The sequence below is a fragment of the Rhineura floridana genome, chromosome 5, assembly GCF_030035675.1.
Source record: "Rhineura floridana isolate rRhiFlo1 chromosome 5, rRhiFlo1.hap2, whole genome shotgun sequence".
Taxonomy (NCBI): Eukaryota; Metazoa; Chordata; class Lepidosauria; order Squamata; family Rhineuridae; genus Rhineura; species Rhineura floridana.
The window spans coordinates 152,057,267-152,070,278 of NC_084484.1; the positions used below are offsets into that span (position 1 = coordinate 152,057,267).

General features: G+C 41.7%; 2 non-coding genes across 2 annotated transcripts; both read left to right on the plus strand.

Moving 5' to 3' along the window:
• Positions 1–4,585: 4,585 nt before the first annotated feature.
• On the plus strand, positions 4,586–4,659 carry TRNAN-GUU (transfer RNA asparagine (anticodon GUU)). Its single transcript has one exon. It is a non-coding gene; the product is annotated as a tRNA-Asn (tRNA).
• A 339-nt stretch (positions 4,660–4,998) lies between these two features.
• On the plus strand, positions 4,999–5,071 carry TRNAV-AAC (transfer RNA valine (anticodon AAC)). Its single transcript has one exon. It is a non-coding gene; the product is annotated as a tRNA-Val (tRNA).
• The last annotated feature ends 7,941 nt before the right edge of the window (positions 5,072–13,012 follow it).

The window sequence follows — 13,012 nt, forward strand, 5'->3', positions numbered from 1 at the left end:
CTCTTTCACTACTTACCATATATCTTCTAAACAACCAACACTTACCATATATACATTAATATAGGAACATCACACTACTCCCTTCTGTTTTTCCCAGCATTATTATCTTTTCTAGTGAATCATGTCTTCTTGTTTGTAAGTATGATAACCACAGTTTCATCATTTTAGCTTCTAATGATAGTTCTGGTTTAATTTGTTAATACCCAGTTATTAGTCTTTTTCCCAGTCCATGGTATGTGCAAAACTCTCCTCCAACACCACATTTCAAATGAGTTGATTTTTCTCTTACCCACTTTTTTCACTGTCCAACTTTCACTTCCATACACAGAGATTGGGAATACCATGGTCTGAATGATCCCAACTTTTGTGTTCAGTGATACATCTTTGCATTTGAGAACCTTTTCTAGTTCTCTCATAGCTGCCCTCCCCAGTCCTAGCCTTCTTCTGATTTCTTGACTATTGTCTCCATTTTGGTTAATGACTGTGCCGAGGTATTGATAATCCTTGACAAATTCAATGTCCTTATTGTCAACTTTAAAGTTACATAAATCTTCTGTTGTCATTACTTTAGTCTTTTTGACGTTCAGCTATAGTCCTGCTTCTGTGCTTTCCTCTTTAACTTTCATCAGCATTCATTTCAAATCATTACTGGTTTCTGCTAATAGTATGGTGTCGTCTGCATATCTTAAATTATTAATATTTCTCCCTCCAATTTTCACACCTCCTTCATCTTGGTCCAATCCTGCTTTCCGTATATGTTCTGCATACAGATTAAATAAATAGGGTGATAAAATACACCTCTGTCTCACACCCTTTCCGATGGGAAACCAATAAGTTTCTCCATATTCTGTCCTTACAGTAGCCTCTTGTCCAGAGTATAGGTTGCGCATCAGGACAATCAGATGCTGTGGCACCCCCATTTCTTTTAAAGTATTCCATAGTTTTTCATGATCTATACAGTCAAAGGCTTTGCTGTAATCTATAAAGAACAGGGTGATTTTCTTCTGAAATTCCTTGCTCCGTTACATTATCCAATGTATGTTTACGATATGACCTCTGGTGCCTCTTCCCTTTCTAAATCCAGCTTGGATGTCTGGCATTTCTCCCTCCATATATGATAAGAGCCTTTCTTGTAGAATCTTGAGCATTACTTTACTTGCATGGAATATTAAGGCAATAGTTCGATAATTACTGCATTCCCTGGGATCCCCTTTCTTTGGAATTGGGATGTATATGGAACGCTTCCAGTCTGTGGGCCATTGTTTAGTTTTCCATATTTCTTGACAAATTTTTGTCAAAATTTGGACTGATTCAGTCTCAGTAGCTTGTAGCAACTCTATTGGTATTCCATCTCTTCCTGGTGATTTGTTTCTTCCAAGTATTTTAAGAGCAGCTTTTACCTCACAGTCTACAATTTCTGGTTCTTCATCATACGGTTCCTCCATGAATGAATCTATCATCCTTGCATCTCTTTTATAGAGTTCTTCAGTGTATTACTTCCATCTTCCTTTTCTTTCATCTCGGCCAGTCAGTGTGTTCCCCTGTTGATTATTCAACATCCCTACTCATGGTTTAAATTTCCCTTTCATTTCTCTAATCTTTTGGAATAGCGCTCTTGTTCTCCCCTTTTTGTTGTCCTCTTCTATTTCTATACAATAACTATTGAAATAGTTCTTTGTCCCTACGTACTAGTCACTGTATTGTTGCATTTAGGGTTCTGACCATGTTTCTATCTCCATTTGCTTTTTCTTTCCTTCTCTCTTTAACCATTTTAAGAGTTTCTTCAGTCATCCATTGAGGTCTTTCTCTCTTTTTCACTAGAGGTATTGTCTTTTTGCATTCTTCCTTGATAACGTCTCTGACTTCACTCCATAGTTCTTCTGGTTCTCTGTCAACTAAGTTGAAAGCCTCATCTGTTCCTTATTTGATCTTTATATTCTTCTGGGATGTTATTTAAATTGTATTTTGGCACAATGACTACTTTGTTGTTCTTCTTTAGCTGTACTCTGATTCTCGATACGACCAGTTCATGACCTGTATCGCAATCTGCTCTGGTCTTGTTTTTGCAGAAAGTATGGAACTTCTCCATCTTCTGCTGCCAAGTATATCATCAATTTGATTCCTATATAGACCATCTGGTGATGTCCACATGTACAATCGTCGTTTTGGTTGCTCAAAAAATGTGTTTGCAAGAAATAAATTATTGGTTTCACAGAATTCAATAAGTCTTTCTCCTGTTTCATTTCTGTCTCCTAGGCCCCATTTCCCCACAATTCCTAGATCTTCTCTGTTCCCTACTTTTGCACTCCAGTCCCCCATGATTATCATATCTTGTTTTGGTGTGTGATAAATTTCCTCCTGTACTTCTGCGTAAAATCTCTCCAGTTCTTCTTCTTCTGCGTTTGACGTTGGAGCATAAACTTGGATGATGGTTATGTTAATAGGTTTCCCATTTAATCTCATTGATATCACTTGCTCAGACCTTGTGTTGTAGCTCTTAATTGTTTTTGCTGCATCACTTCTCACTATTAAAGCAACCCTGTTTCTTCTTGATTTCTCATTTCCTGCATAAAATATTTTGTAGTTGCCTGATTGAAAATGTCCCATTCCCGTCCATTTTAATTCACTCACACCAAGTATTGTAATATTGATACGTTCCATTTCTTGCTTGATGATTTCTAAATTTCTCTGGTTCATGCTTCTCACATTCTATGTTCCTATTGTGTGTGTTGTACAACTCTGGACTCTCCTTTCGCATCTGTGTGCATCAGCCTCTGGGCTTCCTTTCGGCTTTGACCCAGCTGCGTCATTAGTCACAGTGCTACTTGTACTTGTCCTTTGTTCTTCCCTAGTAGCTCGGTGAGTGCCTTCTGACCTGGGGGGGTCTCATCTTCCAGCACTATCTCGTGTTTCATTTTGGATACTCTGTTCATAGAGTTTTCATGGTAAGAGATATTCAGAGGTGGTTTACCATTGCCAGGGACAGCTCCAGGAATGCTGGGGCCCTTGGGCATCAGCTTGCCCTGGGCCCCAGCATGTGTGCGCGTTCACATTCGCGTTCGCAGGAGTGCGTGCGTGCAGCCCACCTCACCCCCACCTACCTGTCTCCTGTCTTTTACTATTGCCATTAACCAAGATGGCGGCCACAGTTTCCCTAAGGGGATGAAGCCTCCGCCGCCATCTTTGTTGATGGCATGTATGCATGCTACGTGTGCGCATCTCTGCCATCAACTAAGATGGCGGCAGGGGCTTCAGTACCTTAGGGAAACCATGGCCGCCATCTTTGCTAAGGGCAACAGTAAAAGACAGCAGACAGGTAAGTGGGGGGGGCACAGATCACGGAAGGGGAGCAGAGGGGCCACTGAGGGGCCCCCTGTAGCTCCAGGGGCCGTTGAGGGGCCCCCTGTAGCTCCAGGGGCCATCAGGCCAGTGCCCAACCTGGCCGCCCTTTAGAACTGGCCCTGACCATTGCCTTCCTCTGAGTTTGGATGCATCTTAGTCTGGTGTCTCAGCTTTGACAATTCCGCCTTGGGTGCCCCTGCTAGGAGTCTAGCCTCTTGGTCTAGACTGACGGCTTCTTCAACACTCTCAAACCCCCTCACCATGTGAGGGGGCCTAAACAGCTTAGGTCCCAAATATCTGAAAGACCGCCTCCTTCCCTACAGACCCTCTTTTGTGCTGAGATCAACAGAGGAGGCCCTTTTGGTTGTTCCATCACCCTTGAATGTTTGGGGTGGTGGTGGTTCCGGGAGAGGGCATTCCCTATAGCAGCCCCCAAGCTGTGGAATTCCCTCCCCACCGAGGTGCTTCTGGCAACTTCATTGTACAACCTTCGGTGAATGCTGAAGAGACACCTCTTTACCCTGGCCTTTGGTACCTGAGAAGTGTATTTTTAGGACCCACCCTATTTTCCGTGATGTTTAGGTTGTTTTTAACTGGTTTTAGTTATGTATTCTCAAATTGTTGTAACCTGCTCTGGGACCTTTGGGTGAAAGGCAGGTAATAAATTCTAACAACAGTAATAATTACCACAATGCTCACACCTTTGGGGCAACTAATCCTGATCTTCAATGTATGTGGCTCAGAACCTTCAACAGGGTGTTTGTGTGTGCAGGTTAGAAATCTAACTTGAAAAAAAAGATGAGAGACAGAATAAATCCCCCCCCTCCCCCGAAAATTATTAACTGGATCCAGGCATGTGGATCAAGGCATGTTGCCTGGACATGTGCATCAAATCGAAGGAAGAAGAGCTGTACCGAAAGGATGGCTCGATATTTGTATTTTAACTTATGTTTTTCTTCTCATGGAGGAATCTGTCGATGTGGTCTGGGCGATCATGAACGCCAGGAAAGGATAAATTAGGTAGGCATGTTCTTCTTAGCTCACTCTTTCCCCCAATTTACTGATTTTATTTGCTGCTTCAAGAGCCTTAATTTAGTCTTCTATCCAAGTCATCACAAAGGAACATTTGTAGTCCTTTTGTAACATCTGTTTTGGAGAAAAGTCCCACAAAAATATATTAACATTCAAAATATCACAGGATTGAAATTTAGTACTTTCCTGGCAGAATTCTGAAACTAAGAGAGTCTCTGTGGCGCAATCGGTTAGCGCGTTCGGCTGTTAACCGAAAGGTTGGTGGTTCGAGCCCACCCAGGGACGATAAAGTAATTTTTCTTCCTTTCTCTCCTTGGTTATCAAACTTAGTCGGATCGTTAGGACAGAAGTTTCATTTTACCAAGAGGTTCGTGTTTGACAAAGGAAGCTTTTAATTAAGAGAATACATTCTGATATCTGGTTTTTACCAGGAAATGCGTTTACCAGGAGTTGCGTGCAGAGAGAATAACGAGGTTTCTGTATTTTCTCTGTGTCTTTCCTCCGTCCGATGTAGTTAAGAACCAAAGTTTGTGGAGGGTTTTGAACTGGTGTTTTAAAGGCATGAAGAAATGCATCTGTTTAACGTAGTACAGGAACCTTGTAGAGGAGCCATTTCCAACAGCAGTTTCCGTAGTGTAGTGGTTATCACGTTCGCCTAACACGCGAAAGGTCCCCGGTTCGAAACCGGGCGGAAACACTTTTGTTAATTACGCTGTTAGGAAACATTTAGATCAGTAACCAGCTCGGCTTGTATTCTTTCATACTAAATATCTCACTGCTAAACATGAACGTGATGAACGGTCAGTGAACTTCAGTCGTAGATTCTTAAAACTTGCACAGTTCAGTCACTCAGCAAACTTTACTGAACCACGCTGCTTTTAATTGTTTTCCTTTTGCTTTTGTTATCAGATGGGTGGAAAACGTTTGGATTATTAAATGCCTATTTTAGGAGGATTATGAAAACTGTGTTTGCTTCTGAAGTTTTAACTGCACAAAGCGCAACAGAATTCACGTAAAAAGTTCTAACAATATCTCAAGGCATAATTGTGCTGAAAACCTGCACTGAGTCACGAGGGAACCTTTTCCTCCGTGTTTGAGAAACAGACCCCCTCCCATCGATCCATCGATCACCTCTCTGCACTTCTGCTCCCGTTATCCCCAGCCCGGATAAAGCAACAAATGGCACTGAAAAGTTTGCATTTAGTAGCGTCAGCCTCTTTGTACAGTTCTGTAATAATTTTGTATCTAATTATTTTTCATGTAGATCAACACTGGGAGATAGGTGAACTCTAGAAACTTCCGGCCAGTTTTGCTAAACCTTTTGTAAAACTTCAAAGCAGCAACAAGGTGGCGACTTCTACATACTCCAGGCACTCTCCAGGCATCCCAAAGAATAAAAGGATGGGGGGGGAGAAACACCACCACCCCATGGCCCTATAAGCACCAGTGAGCTTCCACAATTTCCAGAATGTTGGTTACAGTTAAACAGAGATAATATAATATCAAGTCCCAATATAGGAGTAAGCCCCAGTGATTTTTTCCCAAATAAACATGCATGAGTATGTTGTTAACATTTCTTTGAGAGTGTGTGTGTGTGTGTGTGCGTAGTATGCAAGGGAATGAGGAACCTAACTCCAGCCAGCATGGCCAGAAGCCAGGGATTATGGGAGTGGTAGTCCAACAGTTGAAGGGCCCCACAGGTTCCCCAGCACTGGTGTAGACGTGCATGCTGGCTCTTCTCCCAACACTCCCATTTTATGTGTGCCACCCAACTTTTTTTGCAAACTATCCAGTCATGAATCCTGCTAGCAGAGAACCCTATCGCACAGCGGCATCTATCAGCATTCAACTGAACATGCTTGACAGCCCCCTCAGGAGTTTAGCAAGACAATTTTCATTGGAGGGGGGGAGACAAAAACTGCGGGGGGGGCAAAAGGGTTGGGGCAATGATCACTATAAAAGAGGTTTTTTATAAAAGGGGGAAAGTCTTCATAGGTAATGACAACAAATTCCAAAGGATTATATCAATACCTTGGTACAGTCATTAACCAAAATGGAGACAATAGTCAAGAAATCAGAAGGTGGCTAGGACTAGGGAGGGCAGCTATGAGAGAACTAGAAAAGGTCTTCAAATGCAAAGATGTATCACTGAACACTAAAGACAGGATCATTCAGACCAATCTTTATATATGGATGTGAAAGTTGGACAGTGAGAAAAGCAGATAAGAGAAATACAACTGATTTGCAATGTGGTGTTCGAGGAGACCTTTGCGCATACCATGGACAGCAAAAAAGACAAATAATTGGGTGTTAGAACAAATTAAACCAGAATTATAATTAGAAGCTAAAATGATGAAACTGAGGTTATCATACTTTGTTTCACCCACCTTTTTATTCTACAGCATACACATGTAGCCTCCCACCCAAATTTAAACCAAAGCTGTCCCTGGCCACATTCACACCAGACTGTTATTTCACTTTAGGCAGTCATCACTTCTCCCAAAGAATCCTGGGAAGTGTAGTTAGTGAAGGGTGCTGAGAGTTGCTAGGAGAGGCCCTGTTCCCCTCACAGAGCTTCAGTCAGAGTGGCTGACTGTTAAACTACTCTGGCCACTGGAGCTCTGTCAGGAATAGGAGTCTCAGCACCCTTCACAAAAGACACTTCCCAGGATTCTCTGGGGGAAGCCATGACTCTCTCATGTGAAATCTAAGTCTGGTGTGGGTGTGGCCCCCTAATTAGCCAAGCCAATCAGCTGTGAGTCTGGCTTTTAGAACACTGACAGTTGGTTCTTACTGAGCATGCCCAACATTATAGAGTTCAAGCCAAAATTTCTTAAATTAAAAATCAGCTAGGCACTTTTTAAACTTTTAAACTGCAGAAGAAGATCAGAGCATGGGGCACGGTCAGTAACAGGATTACAGGCACTCTGTGAACATGGCTGATTTTAATGAATTTCAATAGATTATGAGAACTCTGACAGAAAAACATCAAAAAGGGGTGTTTCCCCCTCTCTTTTTAGACTTTGAACTCTCAATTCTCTGTTTTGTGTATCACCATGAAAATTTACAGAGTTGTTAAGCAAGCGTTTCTGAGTTCAAGACTGTAAGTTTCGTACGGTTTTGTTTTGAAATGAGCTTATGGGAAGCATCAGAATGGCATGAGGGTATTTTCACGCTGGTCTATGACTGAAATTCACTAATACACAAAAAACCTTGCGGTTTAAGAACGTACCTATAGCCCACAGATATTTCTACCAGACTTTAAAAAGCAGGGAAATTGGGCAGCTATAGTGAATGCACCAGGGGAGAAGACCTGACCTCCTCTCTGAGATATTGTACTGCCCTACAAAGTTGTCAAAATGCAAACACCATTTGGGTTGGTCTTTCACAGTCCAATCCACTTGCTGTGAAGCTTGGAAGAATTTGGTAACATGTGCCTCTGAGCATACGGTGATTGGTGGCAACACCTGCCATTTCCAAAGATGGAGAATTATATTTTTGTATGTTTGTTGGTGTTCTTCTTACTTTGCTTCTTTCCTGTGTTACTAATGTTTCTACAGAGAATCTAAACCAGAAAATTTCCCCCCTCCTTATTCATCCTAGAAATCTGTGTCAAATGTATTTTTATTAATTTCAAAGCCTTTTTATTGGTCATTGTCATGTGATGGTGAAAACAGCCTTTTGTGTTTTATATTGGAGGTTATGTTCTATTTCTATTTTGGGTGCATTAACAGTTGAATCTGAAACTGCAGTTTGATGTAAAATCAGACTGATCACAATATGTTGCTACTTCAGCAATGACTCTAGCTGTTGGAAAAAAGAGGATGGATATTTTAAGCCTGCTATGTTTAAGCAAGGTGTTCACGATCAATTAAAAACATAGAGCACATCTAGAATTTTGCTAGAATATATTTCACCTTCCACTGTCTTATCTTATGCAAATTGAGATACTTCTGAGGTCCACTGGAGACTATTTTGCAAAAGTCAGTGCCATTATTCCACAATTATGTTTGGAGTTTTTTTAGTATAAATTTTGCAAAGTGTTGCTGTACTTCACATATTCATAGAAACAAAAGCAAAAGAAAATGATTTTGTGATGTTCCTATATTAATGTATATATGGTAAGTGTTGTTGTTTTAGAAGATACATGGTAAGTGGAGTGAAAGAGGAGGGGGAGTGAATGGGCAGTAGAATGCTAGATGATTGGCTGAGTGTTTAAAATGGCTGAATGTATAAAAGGAAGAGTGAGAGTGGAATCTGGGGGGGAGAGAAGAGAAAGAGTGGATTGCTTGGTGGGGTTTGAGAGAGTTGTTTGCCAGGAGAGCGTGAAGAAGGAGGGAGGTGGAGTTCAGATTAGTATTGAGTAAAACCATATGCTTATGTGCCTTAAGAAGAAATCTTGTTAATCTTGTTAGCTTTGTTATCTTTAATAAATACTTAATTTGGTTTACCAAAGGCCTGATCCTTGGCTGGGGTTTCACAGACCAGAAGGGAGGGTAAGGTAATGACCAAGGCTGAAGGGGAACTGTAACAAATGGTGGCAGCGGTGAAGAGAATAACAATACCAGTATTCAGAGTCTCTGGGAATACTAGTATTGGGACGTTACTGGTGGTTGCCTAGCAGGGGGATCTGTTGAGATCTGTGCTAGAGTGGATAGGTAAACCATAAGAGAGTGCGGTCCGGACTGGTGGAGTCCCTGGTGGTGCCTAGAGACAGGCAGTAACCACGAGCAGGTAGGAACCTGACAGGGAGAGCCAGGGAAGGACGCCTCACAGATTTCCTATAGGAAACTTCACTAAAATTGCAAAGTAAATCAGACATATTTAAAGTGACCATCTCAACTATATCAACTGTCTTAATAATGTTGCTTCCTCCCTGCTAAAACAAGATCAGCACAGGACATATCTTCTTTCTATTATTTGGATTACAAGTGTTGCCACCACTCACCATATGCCCAGAGGCACATGTTACCAAATTCTTCCAAGCTACACAGCAAGTGGATTGGACTGTGAAAGACCAACCCAAATGGTGTTTGCATTTTGACAACTTTGTAGGGCAGTACAATATCTCAGAGAGGAGGTCAGGTCTCCTGCTTCCCTGGTGCATTCACTATAGCTGCCCAATTTCCCTGCTTTTTAAAGTTTGGTAGAAATATCTGTGGGCTATCTTAATATCTTAAATATTTATTAATATTTAATAAATATCTTTAAATATCTTAAACTGAAAGGTTTTTTGCGTATTAGTGAATTTCCTTGCTTTTTAATCTGGGTGGTAAGAAATGGAATCCTGCGCAAGTTTGCTGAGAATGGATTGATCATTTGCATGCTTATTGAGTTAAGTGGGATTTACACACACACACGGCAATCATGCTTAGGATAGGTGAAACTGACCACAGGAGATGGGGAAGGGAGGAGGGGGAGGAGGGAGGGGTGGAAAGGCAGAAGGGAGGACTGGGATGGGAGCAGGCAGGAGGGGGAGGGGAGAAGGACAGATGTGGTCATTTGCATGTTTATTGAGTTCAGTGGGATTTACTCCTGTGCAATCATGCTTAGGATAGGTAAAAGTGACCGGGGGGGGGAGGGATGGAGGGATGGAGTGGGCAGGGGAGGCGAAAGAAGGAAGAGGGGAGGGGAGGAGGAAGGGAGAGGAAAGGGGAAGGAGGGAAAGGGTAGGTCTGATCATTTGTAAGATTGAGTTGAATCGGATATACTCCTATGCAATCATGATTAGGATAGGTAAAACTGACCAGGCTGGGCCTGGCAACCAAGACGTCTTCTGTATCTTTCAAAGTTGGGCAGGGGAAAGGGAGAATTCTGCCTTGTGGTTTTTCCAATGTGGTTTTTCCATTTTACAATGCTGCAAGAACACCTGCACTTGGCTGACTTTCTCTTCTCCTAAAGATACAGGATCAGTCTCAGGCCATGAACCTGGCAACCCTACTTCCCACCCAAATTTAAAACAAAGCTGTCCCTGGCCACATCCACACCAGGCCTCTATTACACTTTGGATAATCATTATTTATCTATTTATTTAGTGTATTTATATACCACCCCATAGCCGAAGCTCTCTGGGCGGTTTACAATAACTAAAAACATTAAAAATAAATATACAAATTTAAAAACACATCTTTTAAAAACAATTCAAAAGAATTTATCATGGCTTCTCTCAAAGCCATGGCTCAGCCAATCATGGCTTCTCTCAAAGAATCCTGGGAAGTGTAGTTAGTGAAGGGTGCTGAGAGTTGCTAGGAGACGCCCTGTTCCCCTCACAGACCTTCAATCAGAGTGGCTGACTGTTAAACCATAATCTCAGGGGAATAAGAGTCTCCTCTCAGCACCCTTCACAAACTACACTTCCCAGGATTCTTTGAGGGAAGCCATGACCGTCTCAAGTGAAATCAAGTCTGGTGTAGGTGTGGCCCTCTTATTAGCCAAGCCCAGCAGCTGTGAGGCTTTTAGAACACTGACAGTTGGTCCTTACTGAGCATGTCCCGCGTTATAATAGGCTTCCAGCCAAAAGTTCTTAAACTAATTAAAAATCAGCCAGGCATTTTTTTAACTTTTAAACTGCAGTAGATGAAGATCAGAGTATGGGGCAAGGTCAGTATTAGGATTACAGGTACTTTGTGAACATGGCTAATTTTTAATGAATTTCAACATATTATGGGAACTCTGGCAGAAAAAAGTCCAAAAGGGCTCTGAGGTTTTTCTCTTTTTAGACTTTGAACTCTCGATTCTCTCTGTTTTGTGTATCGCCATGAAAATTGAGAGGGTTGTTAAGCAATTGTTTCTGAGTTCAGGACTATAAGTTTTGTAAGGTTTTGTTTTGAAATGAGCTTATGGGAAGCATCAGAATGGCATGCGGGGGTATTTTCCATTTAACATTGCAGAATGTGAAAAATCCATGCTGGCTATAGTATACAGCCACTCTCGTGGCTGTATAATAAACAAAATCAATCAATCATCGGGGGTATTTTCCATTTAACATTGCAGAACGCAAAAAATCCATGCTGGCTCTAGTATACAGCCACACATATATATAGCTGGCTACCTGAGAACAGGATGATGGACTTGATGGGTCTTTGCCTGATCCAGCAGGGAAAGATGTATTGTTTATACGAGGATACGCATTGTGGAATCACCTTATTAAATACAAACAGCAGTTCCTCATTGGTGAGGCAAGCATATTCAGTGAATGCACAGACCATTTATTTCTGAGGCTTATAGTTCTAATCATCATATCTCCTTTGGTGGTGCTTAGGCTGCATCAGTTGATTGGGTAGAATATTGCCTGCACATTTTCCTTCTCAGTCAGCCAATTGGCAAGGTAAGTTTAGATACCTTTAAAAAATAAGCACACCACAGGATCTGGAGACTTGACTTAAAAATCATTCTGTCATTGGCTCATTGTGTTGTGTTGAGTAAATTATTCTAGTATCCTTTCAGTCAAAAGGGTAGCCAACTAGCCATGGCTTACAGCAGAAATGTAACAATAGTCAAGTAGTACTTTAGAGACTGTACATAGGAACAGAAATGTAAACAATGAAAAAAATACAAGAAAATATCCGAAAGTAGATTCATGAAATGCATAATAGCGGAGGCAGAGGGTGAAATTTAAGTATTTGTAAAAACCACCAGATTCTGACCACAAAATGTTTGATATCCACTTGATTTCCCACTAGAGACAGCAAAATTCACCACCAGACATGTGCCTAAGAACACCAGATTTTAGGGGGGAAATCATTAAATTGGCAACAATGGGGGAGATGCTGTGTAATGCATAATACTGTCCTTCCTGCCTTTTCTTCCTCCAGTTGCAAACACTTAGGTTTGCCAGTTCCCCTCATCAAGATGTGTTCACTTCATTCACATTTTAACTTATATTTGCTGCATTTGGTATTCACCCCCTTTTATCCACGAGACAAAGATACTGTGGATTCTCAAGAATTTTATTGATTACATCCAGTCCCATTCTTAGCCTAATCCCTCCTGCCCCTTTTTCCTCTTCTCCCAGCTCATCTTCTCAACTACTGGGCCCGGCTCAAGACAAACTTCTTAAACTCAAACTTATTATTAAACAGAATACAACACTGTGTTTGCATTCCCTCGGTAACTTTGCCCTGCCCCTCTTTGGATGCCTAAACTATTTCTAAAAGCTCTAGTGAAGTTTTAAGTTGCTGCAATGCTAGAAATTTGGGGACTGAATTAAAACTTCATTTGAGGTTGCAGAATTATCATTTGGGGGCAACACCCTCATTCTCCCCCCCCATTGCTATACCCCTGGACCCCTTCACATCTGCTCCATGCGCAAAAGGCTATGATGGAGATGGGGCCTTGCAACCCACTGCTGTCTTCATGCTTTCACTCTGAACACCTGAAGACAGCTACAGTCTGCCTAACTGCTGGTTCTTCTCTAGCCCTCTTGATATATATATATATTTTAAGTGTGTCTGGTGGTGGGCACCCCTCTGACCAACTGTCTTCCCTGCCTGAAGTTGTGTTTTAATACTGAGAACAAAGCTAATAATGCCATCATTCAGTGGCAGCCCTAAACATTTAAAGCCCTACATGGGGATGAGAAACCTCCTGCCTAATTAGGCCTGGCTGGAGTTCTAGCTTGTCCTGCAAGGCCATTTTC